The sequence below is a fragment of the Vulpes vulpes genome, chromosome 2, assembly GCF_048418805.1.
Source record: "Vulpes vulpes isolate BD-2025 chromosome 2, VulVul3, whole genome shotgun sequence".
NCBI classification, from domain to species: Eukaryota; Metazoa; Chordata; class Mammalia; order Carnivora; family Canidae; genus Vulpes; species Vulpes vulpes.
Genome location: NC_132781.1, coordinates 157,533,662 through 157,559,645, shown reverse-complemented (window position 1 = coordinate 157,559,645; position 25,984 = coordinate 157,533,662). Strand labels below are relative to the sequence as shown.

At 38.6% G+C, this 25,984-nt stretch overlaps 1 protein-coding gene across 48 annotated transcripts in view; it reads right to left on the bottom strand.

Annotated features, from left to right (window-relative positions):
- EIF4G3 (eukaryotic translation initiation factor 4 gamma 3) overlaps window positions 1-25,984 on the bottom strand; it is a 333,558-nt gene that overhangs the window by 261,891 nt on the left and 45,683 nt on the right. The window contains exon 1 of one of the 48 annotated variants that reach the window (XM_072750936.1): window positions 3,755-3,847. The exons of the other annotated variants lie outside the window; for them this stretch is intronic. The gene's annotated coding sequence lies outside the window, so the exon portion shown is untranslated. Of the gene's footprint in view, window positions 1-3,754; window positions 3,848-25,984 lie in introns of those variants that run through there. 48 annotated transcript variants of the gene reach the window in all.

Sequence of the window (25,984 nt, the reverse complement as noted above, 5' to 3'; positions counted from 1 at the left end):
CTTTCACACAGGGCCCACAGATGCCAGGAGCAGAATTTGAACACCACTAATATCCAGAATAAAAATCCTAGAGCATTGTAAATCTAGGTAAGCAGGCCAGAAGCACACTGCTCCAAGTAAGTAAAGGCACCAGAGAATCCCATAAATGTAGTTATGCTAAATTCATGCAAAACTGGTCTTCAAATGAGGTCATGAAAAAAATCCAAAGGGCTTTTCATTTACAGTGACAGAGAACTACTGTGCATTTGAGAAATGAAATATGATTACTCACTAATGTTCTTTCTGAAAAAAAAAAAAAAAAAAAGAACAAACTGGTATTTATGCTGGAATGCATTCCATTAGCCCAAATTTAGTGTAAAATGCTAAAACAAATGTAGCAATGGCAGCCTTTACTCCTGTTTCCCCAGGGTAGCCATTCCAACAAGGCCTCAACCCACGTCATTCAGCTCTCCATCTTCACCTCAGCCTTAGGATCTCACACTCTAGGCCCTTCCAACACTGCCTCACTCATCAGCATAGGTCAAACCACTAGAAAAACAAAGACTCTTTGTTCTTCGCTTCTCCTAAAACTTTTTTCCTTTTCTCTAGCTTCAGGTTAAGTTGCTAAACACCCACACCTCATGAGATGTCTGTCTGGAATAGGTACAGCAATTGAGACGGACCAAGCCAGTGGTTCCAATTTTAGATCAAGAGCTCCAAGTTGAATCACACACATTCCACCAAAGCCCTTTAATCTATAAACTAGAACCAATAATTTCAGCCAAAATCTAGGTTTCAAAGAACTTGAACATACTTCAATTAGAAACTCAGAATTTAACTAGATCAATTAAGAATGTGTCAAAGAGGTTTCTTACAACAGTTCTAAAAACACTGAACTCAGGAAGCAGTTTATTCATATCACAGCCTAGAGCACAAACATGATTTTAGTATTCCATTTCTTTCACTTACTACCTGTGTGACTTCTAAGGAAGTTACCTTAACATCTTTAACGTCTTCACCTGGAAAATGAGTACAATAATAGTACCTACTTTATAGAGTCAATAAACACATTAGAGGATTTACTTAAGTCATTTAACCCAGTGCCTGGTCTATGTTGGACATACAATAAACTACTACTAATACTGACCTCCAAGAGCAATTTCTCTTTCTAGTATAAAAATCAGAATAGCACTGCTGTCTGAGTGATTCCCAGGTCCCAGCAAAGGGACCAGATTTCCAGAACCCTGAAGACAAGGAAGGGGTAACACCCCAAAATATGAGCTCATTTTCCACTCCACCTTCATTGGCCAAGCAGCTGCCCAGAACAAAGGCCACATCTCCCAATACCTGACAAACAAATGCAGTATTGCTGTACAAACTGATTGCTTCTCTGAGGTGCCCATAAGTGTATTTGGGGAGAAGCTTCGAGAGCAAGCTGAGGAGCAACTGTCCATTTATGAGACAGGAGAGACTCCAGTAAAGAATCTGGATATCATGAAGGAGGCAATGGTTCAGACAGAAGAAATGGCTACTGAGATGGCTAAGAAGCTGGAGAAGCAGAAGAAAAGCTTGAAGGAGAAGAAATGGCTGGCTGCCCTTGCCCTTGTGTCTTCAGAAAACAGCAGTAGTATCCCAGAGGTGTGTGTGGAGACAAGTGAAACATCCAAAAGAAAAAAGCAAAAGCCCCAGGAGACTCCACAGGAAAATGGAATGGAAGACCCATTTGTCTCTGTCTCCAAACCCAAGAAAAAGAAGTATTTTTCCAAGGAAGAGCTGGTTAGTATAAGTCTTCCCAAGAGGAAGAAATCTTTCCCCAAATAGAAACCAGTTAGTTATGGTGAAAAGGCAGGAAATAGGAGCATCCCCAGGAAAAAAGAGGAAATTCTCTTCCAAAGAGAAGCCACTCAGCAGTGGACCTGAAGAGGCTGCCAGGAGCAAGACCAGCAGCTCACTCCAAAGAAAAGTTCCAAAGCTATCCCAGGAAGATCAGAATGAACATCTACCTGGTCGGGCATAACCCACATTACATTTCCCAACCCATCCCTTGTATCCCAATAAAAACAAATTCACAAGAAAAAAAAAATCAGAGTAACAGCAGAACCAATGACAAAACAATAGAGAATTTCCCTCAGAGTTCAACTACATATTTATGTAACAGCTTAAGTAACATTAACTGTGAATTAATTTTCACCGAGTCAAATATCATATTCTCTTCACAGGATATGCGACTACCAAGCTTTAGCATCTAAACATTTAGGACACATATTTAATACTGAGGTTATTAAATAGAACTTAAAATAATCACAAATACTTTCTAGGAGTCACTGTGTAGTGGTAAAGTTAACAAACTGTGACACTCGCTAAGTTTACCTTAACAAATGACTTGTCTAAGAGGGAAATTAGTGACAGATAAGGAAATAAAGAATCATAAACTTTCACAGGATCACTGATTAAAAGATATTTTAGGGTTCAATAAAATTGTCCCAAATCTCTCAAAATACGAATACAACAAATCTGGGTGGTACATGCTCTACTGTTACATTATTCTGTATATAACTTTATGCATAAAATAGCTCATTGGAAGATGAATCACCTGTATAAAACAAAAATAATAGAGATAACTCAAAATTAAAAGTAAAATGGAATTAAAACTAAAATTGTAGGGGTGCCTGAGTAGCTCAGTTGGTTATGTGCCTGCCTCTTGATCTTAGCTCAGGTCTTGATCTCACAGTTTTGAGTTTGAGCCCAGTGTAGAGCCTACTTAAAAAAAAAAAAAAAAAATTGTAAAATATAGTCCAGCTTTATCTGATAGTTTCCACATTCAAACGTGCTATTTTAAAAAGGACTTTTTGGTGACTAAGTCAATTAAGCATCTGACTCTTGATTTTGGCTGAGATCATGATCATGGGGTGGAAGGATCAAGCCTACTTCAGGTTCCATGTGTAATAAGGAGTCCACTTGAGATTCTCTCTCTCCCTCTGTTTCCCTCCTCCTCACATGCACACTTGCTCCCACATGCACAATCTCTCTCAAACAAATAAATCTTAAAAAATAACTTTTGCTTAGGGGTGCCTGGCTAGCACAATTGGAAGAGCATGTAACACTTGATCTCATTGATATAAGTTCAAGACCCATATTGGATATACAGATTACTTAAAAAATAAAATCCTGATTTTTCTAAAGATTTTATTTATTTATTCATGAGAGACAGAGAGAAAGGCAGAGACATAGGCAGAAGGAGAAGCAGGCTCCCTGTGGGGAGCCTGATCCAGGACTTCATCCCAGGACCCCAGGATCATAACCTGAGCCAAAGGCAGATGCTCAAGACTGAGTCGCCCAAGTGTCCCCAAAAATAAAATCTTGGGGATCCCTGGATGGCTCAGCAGTTTAGAGCCTGCCTTTAGCCCAGAGCATGATCCTGGAGTCCTGGGATCGAGTCCCACATTCAGCTCCCTGCATGGAGTCTGCTTCTTCCTCTGCCTATGTCTCTGCCTTCCTCTCTCTCTCTGTCTCTCTCATGAATAAATAAAAATCTTTAAAAAATAAATAAAATCTTTAAAAGAACAAAATCTTAAAAAAAAAAAAAAATGGGGTGTGGGTGCCTAGATGGCCTAGTCATTTAAGCGTCTGATTCTTGGTTTATCCACTCAGGTCATGATCTTAGGTTGTCAGATAGAGCCCCACACTAAGGGCAAGTCTACTTAAGTTTCTCTCTTCCTCCTATGCTCTTGCTCTCACAAATAAATAAATCTTTTTCTAAAAAATGGGGGAGTACCTGGGTGGCTCAGTCAGTCAAGCATCCACCAAACTTGATAACAGCATTTGATCTCAGGATTGTGAGTTCAGTGTGTTCCACGCTGGGCATGAAGCCTACTTAAAAAATAAATAAAAATTAAAAAAATAACTTTTGCTTATTTCATATTGATGGTTTACTTCTATATAATCAAAATGTAAGGCAAAGACAACACTATTAACTTTTTTCTTGTTAATTGGAGCAGGAGGCATTCTTTGAATAACCTATTTAACTGTCTAAAGGCTTGAGTTCATATTATCTAATAAAAAAAAAACACGGAGTAATTTAAAAACCATCTGACATTGGTGAAAAAAATTCTTGAATTTCATGAATGAATATCAAGCATCAACAGTGAGTTAGACGGTGCTGGAGGGGAGGCAAGTGGGGGGATGGGGTAATTGGGTGATGGGCATTGAGGGCACCTAATGTGATGAGCACTGGGTGTTATACGCAACTGAGCAATTATTGAACTCTACATCTGAAACTAATGATGTACTATATGTTGGCTAATTGAATTTAAACAAAAACAAAAACCAAAAACAATGAATTAGATGGGATACAGCCACACAAAAAAGAAAGTACTTTTGACTTTTCAAATGACAAAGAATAACTTCAACAAGGCAAGTCTTGCATGATGGCACTTAAGCAGTAATGGCATTTTTGTGATCAAAAAACCACCAAAGGAAATGAAACTTTGCTTTTCTTTACATTTTTCATTACAAGATACTGGATTTTTGCTTTGCAACTGTTTATTTTAAAGTAAAGAGGTAAAATTCTAAAACTGATCCTGTTGCTGCTGCAAAGTATGAACAATGAAACTGGGGGTGGTGAAAGAGAAAGGCCTAATGCAAGCCCTAACAAAGGCCCAGCACACCGGGTAGGGCTAAACTCCCTCTTATGAAAGCACTCTTTGTCTTTTTGGTCAATGCAAGACCATTGAATGTCCCAGTATATAGTTTAAAAAAGGGGGGTGGGGGTGGGCAGGAGAAGAGGGAGGATGGGAGTTCTGCCTCTTTAGAGGATGTCTCCCCAGCTGCCTGGCTACATTAAGGATGAAGACCGCAAAAGCACAGAAAAGGTTCCAAGCATGCAGCTACCCAGTCTTTGCCTATTAACACACACCAGCAAAAAAGCACTTATATGCCCTGATTACACTACATCTTACTTTACCAGTGAACAAAATTCCAGGACCTGCATTTTTGTTTCACATTAACCCTTTCAATCTAGTTCATTCAGAAAACCACAGAGGAAATAAAGTGTTTTGGCTTCCAATTTGGACTCCAACAATAATAATCTACCTGTAGCTGGAAGAGGCGTCAGAAAAGTTTAAACTAAAGACATTTCATTTTTTAGCTCAAATGTTTTTTAAAAAGCCAAATAACCAGCAGAGGTTCTCTAAAAAGGCAACAGTTCAAGGTTCACAAGAAGGATCACAAGTAAAAAAAAAAGAGAAGGATCACAAGTCAGTTTCAGTGCACTCTGCTTACAATACTTACTGTGAAAACAATAAACCCGCACGGTGTGGACCATAACCATATTCCTCAATATTATAACTTCATGGACTAAAGGAAAGTTAATGAAAGAAGCTGTCATAGTTTAATTAAATTTGATTGATAACTCATTGTATAATTATCTATGAAGCTACAATTGGCATAAAACACATCTTTTAAGGTTCTAAACAAAGAAAAGGCTCATTTTCTAGAACTAAGATTAAAAATGAAAATGCTGAGGGGAGTCTGCGTGGTGCAGTTACAAGCATTTGCCTTCACCTCAGGTCATGATCTCAGGGTTCCCTCATCAGCAAGGAGTCTGCTTCTCTGTCTCCCTCTGCCTCTACCCACCCCTTCACTTGTGCTCTCTCTCTCACGCTCCTTCTCAAACAAGTAAGTAAAATCTAAAAAATAATAAAATAATAAAATAAAATAAAATAAAATAAAATAAAATAAAATAAAATAAAATAATAAAAAATTTGATCTGCTTAAAAGGACACACACATACAGCTAATATATCTTCAGTGCTAGAAAATTTCATTTCGAAATACCATTCCACAGTACTTAAGATTTTATATATGCATATGGATGACTTTAAGCAGTACTAGTTTAGCATTCCAATGAGACAAATCAGATTGCAAATGTATTTTAATAATTAACATTTATTCTGAAAGTTATGTAGGTTTTTCTTAAATAGAATTTTGCTTGTAACACTACTTTAAGAATCACTGAATTCTGTCTTTTGAGTTAAAATGAGTATGAAATTATAAAATCAGAGATTTGGAAAAGTCCTGATAGACAATCTTACAAAAATGAATGTCTAATAACAAAGAGGGGAAAATGATATACTCATAAGTTAAGTAACATGCTGAAGGTCACACAGCTAAATGCCTTTTACACAGAGTGTGGAGAATAAAAAAGTCAGATTCATATATAGTTTGCAACTTCATTTTTACTAGGTAATAATTTGCAAGTGAATAAATCTTCTACTGGTCCCAAAGGGCCTCTAAGCAATTTTCTGGAAACCATAATGAATTCTGAAATAAAATGGTACTTCAGTGAGAATTAAAAACATGTAACAAAAACAAAGAATGCCGGCTAAATTTACTTAGTCAATAAAAAGGAAGGAGTAAACATCACATATTCTGAAAATAAGACAAGGAAATCTATACATACAACCAAAGTCGGCAGATCTGTAGAACTTCTGAGCTATTAAATATACTAGTTTTTATAAGAGTACTTGATCACCCTTTAAAAAAAATCTGCAAATGGTACAGAGTATCTAAAGTAGAAAGTACCAGTACAGATGGATCTCAGGTCCAAAGTACCTTTCATCATCCACCCTTTTTCTCCTACAGGTAACCAGTCAAGTTTCTAGTGCATCTTTCCACAAATTTTCTACACATAAACATATGCTATCATTTTTAATAACTTTTAAAAAGTCTTCTAAATTAATCTAAAATGTCAGATCACTATAGGCTTAAGAAAGGAGAATGAAATTCGTAAACAGGAGTCATTCACAATTATGAACATGATTATTACTTATAAAATAGAGAAAATTAACCTAACAAGGGTTAACTAACGGCACCATTCAGTCTAATTTTCCATCTATAAAGATCATTTTCAGCATATAACTTCACATAATGGAGCCAATTAAAATATATACACAAGGAGCCTGGGTGGCTCAGTCAGTTAAGTGTCTGATTTGGCTCAGGTCATGATCCAAGGGTCCTGGGATCAAGCCACACGACAGGCTCCCTACTCAGCAAGGAATCTGCTTCTCCCTCTCCCTCTGCCCCTCCACTCTGCTTGTGCTAATAATTAAATAAAATATATTTTTAAAAATACTACCCAAGAAAAGAGGCCACTAATTCTTTTATGATTTTCATATTATAAGCATATTACCAAAACTTTGTAAAAGATAAACTTTTAAAACTACCTACAAATCTCAGGTGGCTCAGTTGGTTAAGCATCTGGCTCTTCGTTTTGGCTCAGGGCATGATCTCAAGGTCCTGGAATCAATAAACACATTGGGCTCCACATTCAGTGGAGTGTACCTGAGGATTTCTCTCATTCTCCCTCTTCCCCTCCCCCGGCTCATGCATGGGGGTACACTCTCCCTCTCTCAAAATCTTCAAGTTTGAAACACTTAAGGTCAAAGGAGCAGAAGACACATTACATTCCTTTTTATTAGTGTTTCCTTCTTACTGGTGTATATTCTAATTGTAACTCTAATATAAAAATAAAAATGTTACCCTTTTGACAGATCCTGATCTGATCATTCAAGTCGGTTACAGAGCCCAGAAAAATAATCACTGCAGGTTATCCATATCTCATTTCCAAAGCTCCTCCAGGCCACCTACCATTTGCCCACTTCATTATATGCTCTCAGCACTCCTAGTTTTATGACACCCCTCCTACCACTATTTTGACCCAATATCATTGATCCTGCTGCTTGCCAAATCCTTTAACTGACAACATCACTGGGATCACCATCCCAGTCTATCCTATCTGACCTTCAGTCATATTCACACCATCTGAAAAACAGACACAAATCAAATTTCAGGTGTGGTTCAAACCCATTACTCATCTGGTCTTCCCACACAAAAGAAACGCATACAAAAAGACATTCGTCAGCTTATATAAAGCTCAAATACAATGCAGAGCTACAGAGAATATAAATACTTTCAGTACTCTTAAGATTTATTCATTCACTCACTCGTTCATTTCACAAATATTTACAAAGAGCCGACTTCATGCCATAGATTTTTAGGAACAGGAGATAAGAGTGATTAACAACACTAAGTCCCCCACCCTCTTGGAATTTATATAAAACCAGTTAACAAGTAAGTCAACATCTTGGTAAGGACATTTTCATCCTGAGATTTTAATCCTCCTATACTATACTAAAAAACTAAACAAATAAAAATTATTTTTAAAAAAGTTTTAAAAAAAGAGGGGTGTGGACTTTTTCATTAAATGATATGAACAGGGATCCCTGGGTGGCGCAGTGGTTTGGCGCCTGCCTTTGGCCCGGGGCCCGATCCTGGAGACCTGGGATCGACTCCCACGTCAGGCTCCCTGCATGGAGCCTGCTTCTCCCTCTGCCTGTGTCTCTGCCTCTCTCTCTGTCTCTCTGTGTGACTATCATGAATAAATAAAATCTTAAAAAAAAAATGATATGAACAGATTCACACTGTAATCTGCATTAATTATCACACTAAATATATTTTGGGGGGAAAACAGGTTTTTCCCTTTATAAGCTATCAAATCTCAATCTCATGTTGAAATGTGATAGTTACCCAATCTGTTAACAAGAGTGACCACAGAGTAATCCACATGGACATAATAGTGAATGGCTATTATGGACAAAGCACGTACTAGGCAACTAGGATATAAAAAGGGTAAAGGAAATTAGTAAATGTACATCCATGCTGGGCATTAAACTACAAAACACAGTCTCATCCTCAAAGAGCTTACAATTTAGTTAAATTATGTACATGTATAACAAATAACCATTCAAGAAATGTTTTGAGGAATGCCAATCAGTAATGTCAGTGGCTGTGTAGTACTTCAGAAAACAAATATTTGTGGACTACAGTGATCAGGAACCATCCACAAGGAATAAATGACTAAAATGGACTGTATAGGAAGTTTAAAATTGAGAAGTAAAAGACCAAAAGGCTTTCTAAGTAAAGAAAACACAAACACAGAGACAAGGATGTACCTGGAATACTCTATCATTACATATTTTGACTGACATGGGTAATCTAAGTAAAGAGGAGGTCTACATAAGACTAGAAAGACATAGGACAGAAGAACCAGAAAGGGCTCCCAATTCTACCCACATTCCTCCATAGATGAAAAAAAGTGAAACTCAGGAAAGTCACCAAATAAGGCCACAAAGTACGTAGATGGCAAAGTTAAGATTAAAATCTAGGTTTGCTGATGTTTATGACTGAACACTATCTCCCTACTGAGTATGAAGTAAGCGCAGAATGACCTAAGAGAAAACATGCAGCAGATATTCAGGCAAAGGTCCAGGTGAAGAAACATTATGGATTTATTATCTTAAAAATATGGTTTAAACTTAAAGGGACAGGTGAAATCTTGGAGAATTATACGGAAGAAAACAAAAGCCAAAGACCAATCTGAAAAACAATACAAGAGATTATGCCCTCTTCCCCCCATATACCTGTTTTAGCCCACAGAATGAACACTACTACCATTTTGTCACAACAGTGGATGTGACATGGTGTCACTGTGCATGTGGTAGGCCATTTTTGTTGCCTCTCCTCCAAGCAGTAAGCCCTGCAAGACAAGCCCTGACCTAGACTCCAAATGTTGCATGTTCCGTTGGTGACTATGTTAAACACAAGAAGTTAGAAGGGAAGAAGCAGCAGCATGCTTTGAGATTTGAGGGAACCAATGTGATCATCTTTCTACCACTTCAAAGTTCTAAAAAGAAAAAAAAACTGTCAGAGAGAAATAACAATGCCAGTTTTACTACTGATAAAAGCTAGACTAAAGAATTTAGCTTGTACCCAAGAATAAAATGCGCTTCCTACTTCCACTGGCCCAAGACCTTGGGACTTGAGTAGAACATATTCCAGCTGGTTGAGCAGAACACACATTTACCTAGCCAGCTACTTTGCGGAATACAGAGAAGAGAACACAAGACAAGAGCCACGAGTATGAAGAGACCTTCAAATCTTTAACGCTGTTCTCACTTGATACCTTCAAGAAGCACAGAAGGCTTCTTACCATTAGAGGAAGTCCCAAGAATATACTCATTCAGGCTCTAAGAACTCATTCATAAGGGAATCAATTTGATGTCCAGTGATGTGAATAAAGGTCCTGGTTCTCGGGATGCCTAGGTGGCTCAGAGACTGAATGTCTGCCACCGGCTTGGGGCATGATCCTGGAGTCCTGGGATGGAGTTCCCACATTGGGCTCCCTGTAAAGAGCCTGTTTCTCCCTCTGCCTGTGTCTCTGCCTGTTTCCCATAAATCAATAAATAAAATCTTAAAAAAAAAAAAAAAAAAAAAAAAAGGTACTGCTTCTCAACCTTGGCTACACAGAATCACCTGTACAGCTTTTAAAAATCCCAGTGCTCTGAGGATCCCTGGGTGGCTCAGTGGTTAAGCATCTGCCTTCAGCCCAGGGCGTAATCCTGGAGTCACAGGATCGAGTCCCACGTCGGGATCCCTGCATGGAACCTACTTCTCCCTCTGCCTGTGTCTCTGCCTCTCTGTGTCTCTCAATAAATAAATAAATAAAATCTTTAAAAAAAGTTTTTGGCTGTTTCTTTGAACATTTCAGTGTTTGTTTTTATTATAAGTACAAAATTGCTGCAGAATTATTCTTTACTTGCTGTTTCCATGTTCATTACTCATTCAGAAACCTTATGTGTGTACCATTTGGCTTCTCTTGTTTTATGTTTTTTGTTTTTTTTTTTAAAGATTTTATTTGTTTATTCATGAGAGACACAGAGAGAGAGAGCAGAGATATAGGCAGAGGGAGAAGCAGGCTTCATGCAAGTAGCCTGATGTGGGACTTGATCCCGGCATTCCAGGATCCGGCCCTAACCGAAGGTAGATGCTCAACAGCTGAGCCACCCAGGCATCCCATGTTAGTTGTTCTTAACCACATCTGCACCTTAGAGTTACTTGGAAAGAGTTAAAAACCTGACTGTCACTTCAAGGTTTGGTTCTCATTTAGCTCTAAAGTGCAGCCTGAGCATTGGGATTTTTTTTTTTTAAATATTTTATTTACTTATTCATGAGAGACACAGAGAGAGAGAGAGAGAGAGAGAGTCCCAACGCGGGACCCAATCCCGGGTCTCCAAGACCAGGCCCTGGGCTGAAGGTGGTGCTAAACCACTGAGACACCTGGGCCTTCCCCAAGACACCTTTTTACTACCGGCAGCTCAAAAAAGTACATTAGAGGACACCTGGGTGGCTTAGTCAATTAAGCTTCGGCCTCTTGGTTTTGGCTTGGGTCAGGATCTCAAAGCCCCAAGTCGGTCTCAACACTCAGTGCAGAGTCTGCTTGTCCCTCTCCCTCTGTTCCTCCCCCTTCTCTCTTCCTCTCTCTCATAAACAAAATCTTTAAAAAAAAAATTGTAACAAATATGGTTAGTATAGAAAAGTTCTGAATAAGTTTCAGGCACAAAGGAAGGTATCATAACAAAGCCAAGAACACGCATATGAGGGACACCTGGGTGGCTCAGTCAGTTAAATATCTGACTTCAGGTTAGGTCATGATCTCGGGGTCCTGGGTTGGATCCCCATGTCAGGCTCCATGCTCAGCGGGGAGTCTGCTTGTCCCTCCATCATTCCTCCAACTTTTGCTCAACACCCCCAAAATAAATAAATATTTTTAAAATGTATGTGCATTTGAAAAAGAAAAGGCCAGAGTAAGTAATGGAACAGGAACCTTGAGAGAGATGAAAGGAAATGGAAACAAGACCAAAAAGAAAGTGAGAGATATCTGTAAAAGGAAAGACAACTTTCCAATGAAGTTGGATGAAAACATCAACATAGAAATATTTTCATATGTTGATGTAGAAAACATCAACATAGAAATAGTTTCATAAAGAACTACGAAAAGAGGTGCCTGAGTGGCTTAGTAGTTGAGTGCCATTGCCTCAGGCCATGGTCCTGGGGTTGTGGGATCCAGTCCCACATCGGGCTCCCTGCAGGGAGCCTGCTTCTCCCTCTGCCTATAGGTGTCTTGGCCTCTCTTTCTGTGTCTTTCATGAATAAAGGGATAAAATCTTAAAAAAAAAAAAAAAAAAAACTAGGAAGAATAAATACACTTACTTCCTCACCTTACATACTCACTGCTTTGCTGTTCTTAGCTGACACAGTGAAATTTGATGTATTGGTAAGAAATACAGGAAGAACTACACAGGGGAAACTACACGCTTGACATACATGTAAAATATCTTAACAGAGAAAACAAGAGGAGGAGATACTGAAGAGAGAAATAACAATGCCAGTTCCTATGCTCTTTCCTATGCTCTCTACCACTGATTTCCCAGACACACTTTTTTCAAAATCATACTAATTAATAATAAGGATGTGTGTACCTCCATTTCTCATTTTTTTTAGCAAATATCACTAAAGGCATCAACTCCATTATGCTAAAGTTTGACAACACCCACAAAAATCTGCCTTGGAAAAAAAAAATACAGTTTTAAATATGCAATTCTGGGGATCCCTGGGTGGCTCAGCGGTTTGGCACTTGCCTTTGGCCCAGGGTGTGATCCTGGAAACCCGGGATCGAGTCCCGCGTCGGGCTCCCAGCATGGAGCCTGCTTCTCCCTCCTCCTGTGTCTCTGCCTCTCTCTCTCTCTCTCTAGGTAGGTAGGTAGGTAGGTAGGAATGAATGAATGAATGAATGAATGAATAAATCTATCTTTAAAAAAATAAATATGCGGGATCCCTGGGTGGCACAGCGGTTTAGCGCCTGCCTTTGGCCCAGGGCGCGATCCTGGAAACCTGGGATCGAGTCCCACATCGGGCTCCCGGTGCATGGAGCCAGCTTCTCCCTCTGCCTGTGTCTCTGCCTCTCTCTTTCTCTCTCTCTCTCTGTGACTATCATGAATGAATGAATGAATGAATAAATAAATAAATAAATCAAAAAATTTTTAAATAAAATAAAATAAAAAAATAAAAAATAAAAATGCAATTCTGTAGCACCTAAACCAAGCTAATTAAAAATAATTCATTTATGGGCCATCTAGGTGGCTCAGTCAGTTTAAGCTACCAACTCTAAATTTCAGCCCCAGTCGTATCTCAGGGTCCCAGGATTGATCTTCAGGTACCATATGCAGAAGATGCAGCACAGATTCTCCCTCTCCCTCTGCCCCTCCCCCTACCCTGCACTCACCCTCTCATTCTAAAATAAGTAAATAAATCTTTAAAAAAAAAAAATTTCATCCCTAACATACATAAAATGGCCATTTTGGTATTCATTGTCTAGCTTAGGACAAAGTTAATTTCAATCTCATTCCAAGATTTTCTACCTCAGCTCAGATCATCACTAAACCTACTTAATCCCTGTACTCCTCCATCTTCATAAAATTCATTTTTTAACTTAAGGTATAACTGACATGGAACATTATAATAGCTTTACAGGTAAAACAACGATTTAGGTATCTGTGTATGCTGCAAATAATCACTGAGATAATTCTAATTAACATCCATCACAATAGTGTTTTTCCTTGTGATGAGAACCTTTAAGATCTACTCTCTTAACAAATTTCAAATATGCAATACAGTATTATTAACTATAGTTATCACGGTGTACATGGCATAACGTATCTACTTTATAACTGGAAGTCTATGCCTTCTGACTCCCTTCACCCATTTTGCCCACCCCTACCCCATAACTCTGGCAACCATCAATCTGTTCTCTTTATCTATAAATTTTGTTTGGGGGTTTTGTTTTTATTTTAGATTATACATAGATGTACAATCATACAGTATTTTTCTTCATAAAGTTTTTTTTTTTTAAGATTTTATTTATTCGGGATCCCTGGGTGGCGCAGCGGTTTGGCGCCTGCCTTTGGCCCAGGGCGCGATCCTGGAGACCCGGGATCGAATCCCACATCGGGCTCCCGGTGCATGGAACCTGCTTCTCCCTCTGCCTGTGTCTCTGCCTCTCTCTCTCTCTCTCTCTCTCTCTGTATGACTATCATAAATAAATAAAAATTTAAAAAAAAAAAAAGATTTTATTTATTCATGAGAGACACAGAGAAAGAGAGGGGGGAGCATAGACACAGGCAGAGGGAGAAGCAGGCTCCATGAAGGGAGCCTGGCGCAGGACTCGATCCCGGGTATCCAGGATCACACTCCAGGATCACACCCCGGGCTGAAGGGCAGAGCTAAACCGCTGAACCACCTGGGCTGCCCCATAAAGTTCTTTAATGCTGGTTTTTCCAAGGAAAAATGAGAAAGAAAACTTATTGTGTGGATACTGACCACAATTACATGATTGGAATTTTTTTTTAACTTTATTTATTTCAGAGAGAGAGTGCATCCATGAGCAGGGGTAAAGGCAGAGGGAGAGGGACAAGCAGACTCCCTGCTGTGCAGGTATCCTGAAGCAGGGCTGGATCCTAGGACTCTGAGATCATGACCTGAGGCTATCTCAGATGCTTAACTGGCTGAGCCACCCAGGCACCTCAACTGGAATATTTTAAAGACTGACATTTCAGGGACACCAGGTGGATCAATTGGTTAAGCCTACAATTCTTGATTTCAGCTCAGGTTGTGATCTCAGAGTTGTGGGATACAGCCCAGTGGGGCTCCACATACAGTGCAGAGTCTGCTTAACCCTCTCCCTGTACCTCCCCTACTCGCACACTGTCTCTAAAATAAATGAATACTTTTTTAAAATTTCAGATTGTCACTAACTTGCTCTTCAAAATAGTTTAGAATCTTTATTTTTATTTTTTTTATTTTTTTAAGATTTTATTTATATATATATATATATATATATGATAAACACTGAGAGGAGGGGGTCGAGTGAGAGAGAGACAGAGAGACAGAGAGAGAGAGAATCAGAGAGACAGAGGGAGAAGCAGGCTCCATGCCAGGAGCCCAACGTGAGACTCGATCCCAGGACTCTCAGACCATGCCCTGGCCCAAAGGCAGGAGCTAAACCGCTGAGCCACCCAGGGATCCCCTTAGAATCTTATACACACGTTTAATGCTTCTTTTTTTTTTAAAGTTGGGGTGCCTGGGTGGCTCAATTAAGCATGTGCCTTCAGCTCAGGTCATGATCTCAGGGTCCTGGATTGAGTCCTGCATCAGGCTTCCAGGTCAGAACAGAGTCTGGCTTCTCCCTCTGCCTCTACCCCTCCCCAACCTTGTGTACTCTCTCCCTCTCTAATCTTTTTAAAAATTTCTTCAAACTTCAATTCCATTTGTATTCTGTTGTCCTACAAAACCTTTCAATTTTGTTTCGTAAGAGTTTAATTGGGGATCCCTGGCTCAGCAGTTTAGCGCCTGCCTTGGGCTCAGGGCGTGATCCTGGAGACCTGGGATCAAGTCCCACAACAGGCTCCCTGCATCTCTGCCTCTCTCTCTCTGTCTCTCATGAATAAGTAAATAAATAAATTTTTTAAAAAAATAAAGATATAAAAAAAATTGTGTGGTATGAATCACATAATGCTGAGTAAAAGAAACGAGACACAAAAAAGAAAATTCTGTGTGATTACATTAACACAAAGTTCAAGAACTGACCAAAAAAGTTTAAAAAGCTATGCTATTAGAAGTAGGTCAGTGGAAGCAGATACTAACTGGAAGGAAACATGGGAATCTTCTGTGGTTCAGTTCTATAAATACTCCACTTCTTCCTATTTTACATCATCGTTTTAAGTTTGTGAAAATTATTCTGCTGTTCACTAACAACTGTTTTGGGATGGTTTGTTACAAAGAAACAAATAAACATCATCTATGCACAAACATAATTCTTCCATTATAACAAACTTAGGAGGCAACATTATGGCCAACTTTCTAAACTCCATTTATAAAATGAAGTTGCTGGTAAAATTAACTGAGTCAATCCCTTACACAGTAGTTGGCATAGACTCAGTACTCAATAAAAAAGTTAGCTTTGGGGTTACTGTTATTCCTTCAGAGCTCTCTAAATATGCCATATTCATTTCCCCTCCAATTCCCCCCCTCCTCTACTTCCCTTTGCCTCACTCTCATCACCTAGCTTTTCCTAACTCACACAAATCCTAACTAGTCCTCAGGACCAAAGGTAAATCCTTCCTCTCTAACAATTATTCTATGACCAGTCTTACCTTCAAATCTCCCTTTTCTAAAATCAACTATATTTACTGACTACACAGAACAGCTAAACAAGAACATAATTTATTATTAATGTATATATTTGTTTTGTTTACCTTAAAAGAATCCTGTTTCACTTCTCCCACATGTTCCCCAGTACATGAGAGAAGACACAATAACCTAAGTAGAATTTACAAACTATTAGGTCCATCCATTAATCTGTCACACAGATGAGTAACAATAGGAGTGTTCCAATTGGATACCCCCCACACACAGGATCTTCTACATATTCTGAATACTTAGTTGACCACTGAAAAACCATTCTATCACTTCAAAGTCCTACTTCAATGCCCCACCAAGGAATTAGGTAAATAGCATAAAAAGGGGGATGGAGATAAAATTTCACATCCTAAAATCTGAAGCTCAGTAAGAGCATGCACCTATGCTATAAAAACCAAAGGCTAATTGTTCTACCATGATCTGTTCCTGGGATGAAGAGAGATGCTGAAGGTAAGGAGAAAGGCACCATGTTGGAGAAAAGAGACTCTCAGCAACGGCAGAGCATTGCGGGAAGAATGAGAAAATTAAACCCAACAATAATAGCACAACACTATTGAGCACCCCCTGCAAGTTGGGCTCCACACTAAGCATGTATATGTACTTTTCATTTGAGGCTCAAAACAATTTGTGAAGTAACTGCCATTATACCCATTTTACTGATTAGGAAGCTAAGGAACAAAGACATCTATCTGGTGGCTTTCCCACAATCACACAGCTAGTAAGAGAGCAGAGATTCAACCCAGGTCACCTGACTTCCAATTCCAAATAATTCTATGGCCACCATCCTATTTTCCCCTATAATGAACTCATGCATTTATAAATAATGGACTTAAGGACTGGCGAGCAGCTGAACCAAAGCTATATTTCAGTTTGAAAAGATACAGAAGTTTTAGTAAACTCTTAATGATAGTACTTCTTCCACTACATTATAAGAAAACTACTCTATGCCAAAAAATAAATTTTAATTATAAAAGACAAAATTATGTGAACATTTTTAAGATACCAAATAATTTTTACCTCCCTATATGTTGGAAAACCAAAATCTAAATAACTAATTCAAACCATGTAACCTCTTTTTCTGTTGATTCATTACCAGTTATGAAGTACAGGGTGAGAGAAGGAAAAGGACTTTTTCGTGAATGCCATAAATTAGTTGGAATTTAGTCACAAATGTAAACTTGTTATTTTTCAAATAAACATCTCATTATTTAATATGCTTTCAGATACCTAATGTTTTAATACTTAAGACACTTAGCATACAGATACAGAACAAATTTCCTGCCAGGTCAAACAATATATTTTTTTTCAATATGGGCTAATTCAAGTTCAACTGTGATTCAATTACTTCAGACCAGGCCAATATTATTGAGCACTTTCATGTAAGAAAATAACACGAACTAAATGTGTGAAAAACTTCTTTCCACTGCATTTAACACATCAGCTGGAAGCTTAGTCTGCCAGTTTGCATTACACATGTGAATAATGTGTAACTGCACTTACACTAGTGGCAATGCTGAGTTTCAGACTCAGGCATGACTTAAAACATGATGAATTTGGAGGCTAGAAATTTACAAGCCAAAACCACTGTGAAGGCAAAACTGCATAGCTGGAAATAGAATGTAAGAGTCATATAAACCTAATCCCAATTAAAAATAAAATCCTCTAGAAACTGCTATTCCATTTGATACCAGGCTTTTTCTATTGAGATGTCTTCGTGACCCTCCTCATTCTCTCTTAATGGTGAATTATCAAAATATTTAAGATTATAAGACATTTAACAAGTCTCAAAAGATCTGCATTCTTTTTATCTGCCCTAGCCCACAATGACTCTGAACCAGTGAATAACTAAATAAAGTAATAATGACATATTAAATAATGTAAGACAAGACATTTGAGAGGGGAGAAAAAGGAATCAAACAAAAAGGAAATATTGATGACTTTAGCACTTAAACTGAAGTAGAACAGAGGATCTGGGCCAAAAACTTGGCTTAAAACTTACTGGCACTAAAGTAAAAAAGAAAAGAATAGTGATGGAAACAAATTGCTCTAAATGATTTTTGTTTAATTTAAATTTTAGGTGGGGGCCCCTGCATGGCTCAGTTGGTTAAGCCTCAGACTCTTGATCTCAGCTCAAGTCTTGATCTCAGGGCATGAGTTCAAGCCCCATGTTCAACTCCACCCTGTATGTGGAGCCTACTTTATTTAAATAACAATTTCTGCAAGTCTACATCCAAAGTAAAACACATTACCAAAAACTGTACCCAAGCAGCATTAAAATTCGAAAGAGAGGCTATTTAATTACATATTCACTTTTAGAGCCACTGATTTCTCAATAACTGTATACACATTAAAATGCTAAAATGCAAATGATCAAATCTGACTTATGCATGTGGAGCTTATGAGATATAGAGAACAGCTTTTTTAAAAAGGAGATACTGGGACACCTGGGTGGCTCAGCAGTTTAGCGCCTGCCTTCAGCCCACATGGCATGATCCTGGAGTTCCAGGATCAAGTCCCACATTGGGCTCTCCGCATGGAGCCAGCTTCTCTCTCTGCCTGTGTCTTCTGCCTCTCTCTGTGTCTCTATGAACAAATAAATAAAATCTTTAAAAAATAAAATAAAAATAAAAAGGAGATAGAATAAAAAGATCAAGGGGGGCAAACCAAGAAACAGACTCTTAACTACAGAAAACAAACTGAAGGTTACAAGAATGGAGGTGGCCACATGGGGGCAATGGGTTAAAAAGGTGAGGGGATTATAAGGGGTTCACTTGTGATGAGCACTGGGTGTTGTATGCAAGTGCTGAATCACTATATTGTATACCTGAAGCTAATATAACATTGTTATATTGGTTAGCACTGTTAACCAACTGCGATTGAAATAAAAACTAAGCAAGGCTACACTACAATAAAGTAAATTAAAAGAGGAGACACACAATTAGAAGTATAATACCGTGGTCAGCTTAGCAAACAAGATAGTATGATAGTTCATCACATTTAAAGAATTAAGCTCTTGGAATGTAAAAGCTTTTCATCATTACAGACCTAACTAACAAAGTTTAAGATTTTATTCAAGAGAGAGAGAGAGAAAGTACATGAGCAGGGGGCAGAGTAAGAGGAATAAGCAGACTCCCTGCTGAACAGGGAGCCCAACACAAGGTTCCATCCCAGAACCCTGAGATCAAGACCTAACCCAAAGATGCTTAAACAAGTCGGCCACTCAGGCAATCCACTAAGTTTTTAAAATGGTATAAAAGCTGTAATATAATATATACAAAGATGTTCTATTAGCGGGCAGCCCAGGTGGCTCAGCAGTTTAGCGCCACCTTCAGCCCAGGGCATGATCCTGGAGGCCCCAGGAAGGAGTCCCAGGTCGGGCTACCTGCATGAAGCCTGCTTCTCCCTCTGCCTGTGTCTCTGTCTCTCTCTCTCTCTGTCTCTCTCATGAATAAATCTCTGCCTCTCTCTCTCTCTGTGTGTCTCTCATGAATAAATAAAGTCTTAAAAAAAAAAAATAAAGATGCTCCATTAGCCTACAAATCTGACTGGCTTAATTATTCAAACACAAATTATTTCTGTATACTAGTATCAGAACAATTTCAGGGACATATTAACACTTAAAATTGTAATGGTCACTAGTTTATTCCAAAATAGAAAACCAAACCAGGCATATCTTGATGATCTAGGAGATAGCACATTCCAAAAGAATCATTCAGCTGCTGACAAAACTACTTTGAAACAAAAACAAATAGGGAAGACCTAGAAATAGTGTTAACACACTGTAAAAACACTTCACTTTGTTATGACAAAGGGCCTTAAAAACAAAGGCTTAAGGTTACCTACATATTCCATATAATATGAATAGCTCACATTATTAGGCACTTACTACACGAGCCTTTGTTCTATGCACAGTAATTCATGGACAAGAAACCTAGAAGGAAGTTCCATTATTTTGTCCCATTTCAGGGAGGACAACTGAGGCACAGAAAAGCAGAAACAAAACAAAAAACCTGAAGTTTGGAATTCAAACCTAAATATTCTGACTCTAGAATCCATAGTCTTAGCCACAATACCACGCTACATTTATATAAAGTATTAATTAAGAAGAGACTTAAGCATTACATCAACATACGGGAAACAAAGGCAACAGGTATCACAGTTAATATCATTAACAGAGATGACTCTAGCTCAGCTGATGAAGTAGTTGAGTTTGCCTTTGGAATTCTCAGTTCTATACCCTAACCAATTTTGCCTCCCTTAGTGGCATTCTACTTCCTTCCTTCATAGGCACCAAGCATCTATAGCATCGCTGAAAACAGTAAAAGAATGAATTTCAGTCACAATATACTTTAATAAATAAGTCACCAAAAATAATTCAGACTTCGGGAATTATTATGATTTCATCACAACAATAAATTACTTAAGATAAAAAAATGCTCTGAAAGTAAAATTTAAGATACTCTGGGAAAGAGAATAAGTATTTTGGAAGAAAACAGTGATTTCCTGGTATCAGTAGTCAAATGGAACAATTTAGTAAAGTAGAATAAGATGTTAATTACAGAATCTAGGGGGATAAGTATATGTAAAATCAGGCTAATTCTTACAAAAGTCATATAAATATCATCTCTGCTCTAAACCCTCTAACAGTTTCTCTTCTCAGAATAAAACCCAAAATCCTTCCCATTTCCTATGAGGGCATACCTGTACTGGCCCCTGACTTCCTCATCTTAATTATACGGGCCTCCTTTAGCTGCTTCAAATGTGTATGGATGGTATAAACTTCACAGATCTTGCACCTGCTGTTCCCTCTACCTGAGACACTACCCACAGATATGCTGACATTCCCACAACTTAAACCTCCACTTCCTTCATATCTCTGTTCAATTTTCCCCTTAAAAAAGACTTCTTTGATCACCCTAAGTAACAACTCCAATGTCTTCATACCCTGTGTTATTTTTCCACACAGCACTTATTACCATAGGACTTGACACACTTAGTACTATCTTTCTAAACCTGCTCTAATACAGGTTTAATGAGAAAAGGGCTTGTTTTTATTCACTGCTTTATCCTCTTAATGTAATGCCTGGCACATAACTGGTATGCAATAAACGCTTCTTGAATAAATGAACAAATGAATGAATTCCTTAACCTCTCCTATGCATAAAGTCATGCTGGCTCCTAGCAATAATAGGTTAATGGCTTGTCATAGATTCAAATAGCAACTATCTCATAAACCATTTGCCATATAACTAGCATCTTACATTGTCCTATCAAGCACTAATTGATGAAATTACTCAGCTCCTCCAGTAGGGAATGTGAGAAAATTGCATACAATACACTAAAAAAAAAAAGAAATAAGTACAGGTGAAGAAAGATAGGTATCTATATTAAAAACAGAAGTCTGGGCAGCCCGTTGGCTCAGCGGTTTAGCATGGCCTTCGGCCCAGGGCGTGATCTGGAGACCTGGGATCGAGTCCCACTTCAGTCTCCCTGCATGGAGCCTGCTTCTCCCTCTGCCTGTGTCTCTGCCCCCCCCCCCCCTCTCATGACTGAATAAATAAAAGTTTAAAATAAATAAACAGTTGTCATATATATTACATACTTCATTACATACTTCACTATGAAGTATTACATACTTCACTAGATATGCCAATAAAAGTAAAAACTATTTCTTCCTACATTTAAAAGGCACCCACACAAAAAAAATAAAAAAATAAAAGGCACCCACGAAAATAAATTTATATTAAAAATTTGAACATTGTCAATCTTGTAGCTTTGCTTTCATCCTGATGAGGCTCAGATCCATATCTGCAACCTACATCCAGCAACCATCAAGAGTCTTTGGCATTTATTTCAATCGAATACTCAAGCTCTGTTTATCCCTATCCTGTTTTCCCTTTGCTTTGATTTCCTTATCTAGTTTGTTTACCTAGCATTATCACAAGTATTTTTGTAAACCACATTGAATCCTTGGAATAAAGTTTAGCACAGATTGATAAACTCTAAAGATTATCATTAGAGGGATGCATGGATGGCTCAGTGATTGAGCATCTGCCTTCGGCTCAGGGTGTAATAATCCTGGAGTCCCAGGATTGAGTCCCACAACATCATGCTCTTATCCCACATTGAGATCTTAAAGATCTTATTTATTTATTCGTGAGACACAGAGAGAGAGAGAGAGAGAAAGGCAGAGGGAGAAGCAGGCTCCATGCAGGAAGCCTGATGCAGGACACTCCACCCCAGACTCCAGGACCACGGCCTGGGCCAAAGGCAGGCGCCAAACCGCTGAGCCACCCAAGGATCCCCCAAATAAATAAAATCTTAAAAAAAAAAAAAAGAAAAGAAAAAAAAAAAAAAACCAGTTCCTAAAAGCTAAGTGTAGAAGAGTAACACTTTCCCAACTGAGTGCCCTAGATAAAATGTGTGCCTACACTCACTTGCCAGCTCTTTTCAAAGGCCTGCACTAGTCCTCACAAGAAAGACTACATTCATGAGGAAAAAAAAAAAAAACAGAGAGAGTCCCACTCAATATTACAGGAGTGCAGGAAGTGATCAGCCATCATTGAGAACAGGCACAAAGACCCACTAGCTTCCCCAGATCTTTTTCGTATGAAGCAAAAACCTCAGGCCACTGGAAAAGAGGCAACGAACATTCGCACTGCCAGTTCACTGGCAGATATCTACTGTTGCCAGGATAAGAAGAAAGCAAATTCCTCCAACCCTGTGGGGAAGGGTAAGAAATCATTTTGGGTCTAAGACCCAACACTGATATACCAAGCACAAGTCTCCTATTGCTGGGTGAGGGGCAAAAAACTCCTTCCTAGAACGACCAGAAATACAAGGTAAACACTGACTGCCAAGGGAAAAAGGAAAGGAAACAATGATAAAGCCCAAAGGTGCATAGGGTCTGCCTAACACTAAAGGCTGGACTGGGATAACCACATCCACAATCCTAACACCATGTAGCCAGCAACAGCATTCTACCACTGGACTAACATTGGGCACCACCATAAGATTCTGAAGCCTGTGGCACACTAAAGACAATGACAGCAACAATATACCCCCAGACTAGCTCAACTCAGGATAAATTTGACTCAAAACTCACCACAATGGCCCAATAGAAGAGGCATACCAATTTTCAAACATAAATACTACTTCCCTCAGTCTCTACTATATTATACAAAATGCCCAACACTTAAATAAAAATTATGAGACACATATACACACCAAAAACCAATACTGAAGAGAAAAAGCAATCAATACAAGTAGGATCATTTAGATACTGGAAATAACAGACAGGATTCTTTTTTTTTTTTTTTTAAGATTTATTTATTTATTCATGATAGAGAGAGGCAGAGATACAGGCAGAGGGAGAAGCAGGCTCCATGCTGGGAGCCAATGCGGAACTCGATCCCAGGACTCCAGGATTGCGCCCTGGGCCAAAGGCAGGCACTAAACCGCTGAACCACCCAGGGAATCCCCAACAGACAGGATTCTTTTTTAATTATGATGATTAGTATGTTAAAGGACTTAGTGAAAAAGGTGGACAACATATATGAACAGAGATAATTTCAGGAAGGAGATGGGAGAATATTTCTAAAAATCAAATGGCAATGCTAGAAATAAAAAAATACACTGTCAGACATAAAGAATTCTTTCGACTCAATAATAGACTCAGATAATGAAAGAATCAAAGAACTTGAAGATAAATGAAGACAAATTGATAAAAATTACCCAAACTGAAACACACAGAGAGAGAAAACAAAGAAAGCATACAATGTTGAGGGACACTATCATATGGTCTAATATACATATAAAATGAAGTCTCAGAAGGAGAAAGTAAAGAGACTAGGGTAGAAGAAATACTTGGAGATAATGGTCAAAAACTTTCCAGAAACAGGGGCACGGGGGTGGCTCAGTCACCTGAGATTGTCTACCTTTGGCTCAGGTTGAGATGCTGGGATACTGTGACTGAGCCCCCTGTCAGGCTTTCCCACCTAGCAGGGAGACTGCTCTTCCTTTGTCCCTCTCCCTCTACTCATGTTCTCTCTTAAATCTTAAAAAAAAAAAAAAAAAAAAAAGAATTTTCCAAAAATAATGGATGATATCAAACCACAGATGCAACAAGTTTAGAAAAATCCCAAGCAGGGGATCCCTGGGTGGTGCAGCGGTTTGGCGCCTGCCTTTGGCCCAAGGCGCGATCCTGGAGACCCGGGATCGAATCCCACGTCGGGCTCCCGGTGCATGGAGCCTGCTTCTCCCTCTGCCTGTGTCTCTGCCTCTCTCTCTCTCTCTCTCTGTGTGACTATCATAAATAAATAAAAATTAAAAAAAAAGAAAAAGAAAAAGAAAACTCCCAAGCAGAATAAATACAAAACCAATCAACAAACTCAGATGCCTAGCCACATTAAAGTCAAACAGCTTGAAGGCAGCTAATGGGCTGTAATGCTGGATATTAAATATATACTCAAGAACAAAGATAAAAATTATTATATTGTCAGAGATTATGCAAGCCAGAGGACAAGGGCTTTTTTCACTACTTCAAAGTAGTAGAAGAAAAAACTGTCAACCCAGAATTCTATACACAGGGAAAATATTTTTCATAATGAAGGCAACATTAAGATCAATATCAATACAAATAGTGTTCTCCATGCCAAATTAAAGATAAACAGTCGGGCAGCCTGGGTGGCTCAGCAGTTTGGCACCGCCTTCAGCCCAGGGCATGATCCTGGAGACACGGGACTAAGTCCCATGTCAGGCTTCCAGCATGGAGCCTGCTTCTCCCTCTGCCTGTGTCTCTCTCTGTGTCTCTCACGAATAAATAAATAAAATCTTTAAAAATAAATAAATAAATAAAAATAAAGATAAAAAGTGCTAGGTATTTTTTACTTGAAATGCAATAAATATAGTAAAAGTGTCTTTGCTCCCAAAATAGGGTTGAAAAACAGAGGTTATTTTCCATAACATTCAAACATTTCCCTCACCATTCAAATGAAAGTTTATTATCTCCTTAACATCCTACTAAAAACCCTTCTGTTAACTCTTCTCATTCAATCTATGGCTATGGAAAAACTGAAGGAATTAAGAGGAATTAAAAAAACCTTGGGAAACATGCTAAATCCTAAAAACAATTCTTTCTGAATAATGGAATTATGGTTGATTTTTTTCTTCACATCTTTTAAAGCTTGCAAATTTCCTATATGAACATTATTTTTGTTTCAGATGGAAAAAATCGTATTAAAAATAACAATCTACCAGAATCAAATAATACTGCACTTTATGGACAGGGATGAGTTTAAGTACAAACCCTTCTTTCTTCATGGTTGATGTCTGTGCCACACCAGCTTGGAGTATCACCACTACTTACAGAAAAGTGAATGCAAACCAATCAGGTAAAATAGGCATACCTTCTACCATACCCCTACCTTTCGGAGTATTTGAAATCAAAAGGAGAGGCACCTGGCAGGCTTAGCTGGTAGCACATTCAACTCTTTAACTACATGAAGCACACACTGGGCAGAGAATATAGTTTAAAAATTTTTTTTAAAGAACACCTTCTAGGGCAGCCCCAGTGGCACAGCGGTTTAGCGCTGCCTGCAGCCCAGGGCGTGATCCTGGAGACCCTGGATCGAGTCCCAAGTCAGGCTCTCTGCTTGGAGCCTGCTTCTCCCTCTGCCTGTGTCTCTGTCTCTCATTCTCTGTGTCTCTATGAATATATAAATAAAATCTTAAAAAAAAAATACTGTCACTCAAAATTATGGAAAGAAAGAAAGAAAGAAAGAAAGAAAGAAAGAAAGAAAGAAAGAAAGAAAACATTCTAGCTTACATAATCCACTCCTAATCATCTTCAACAA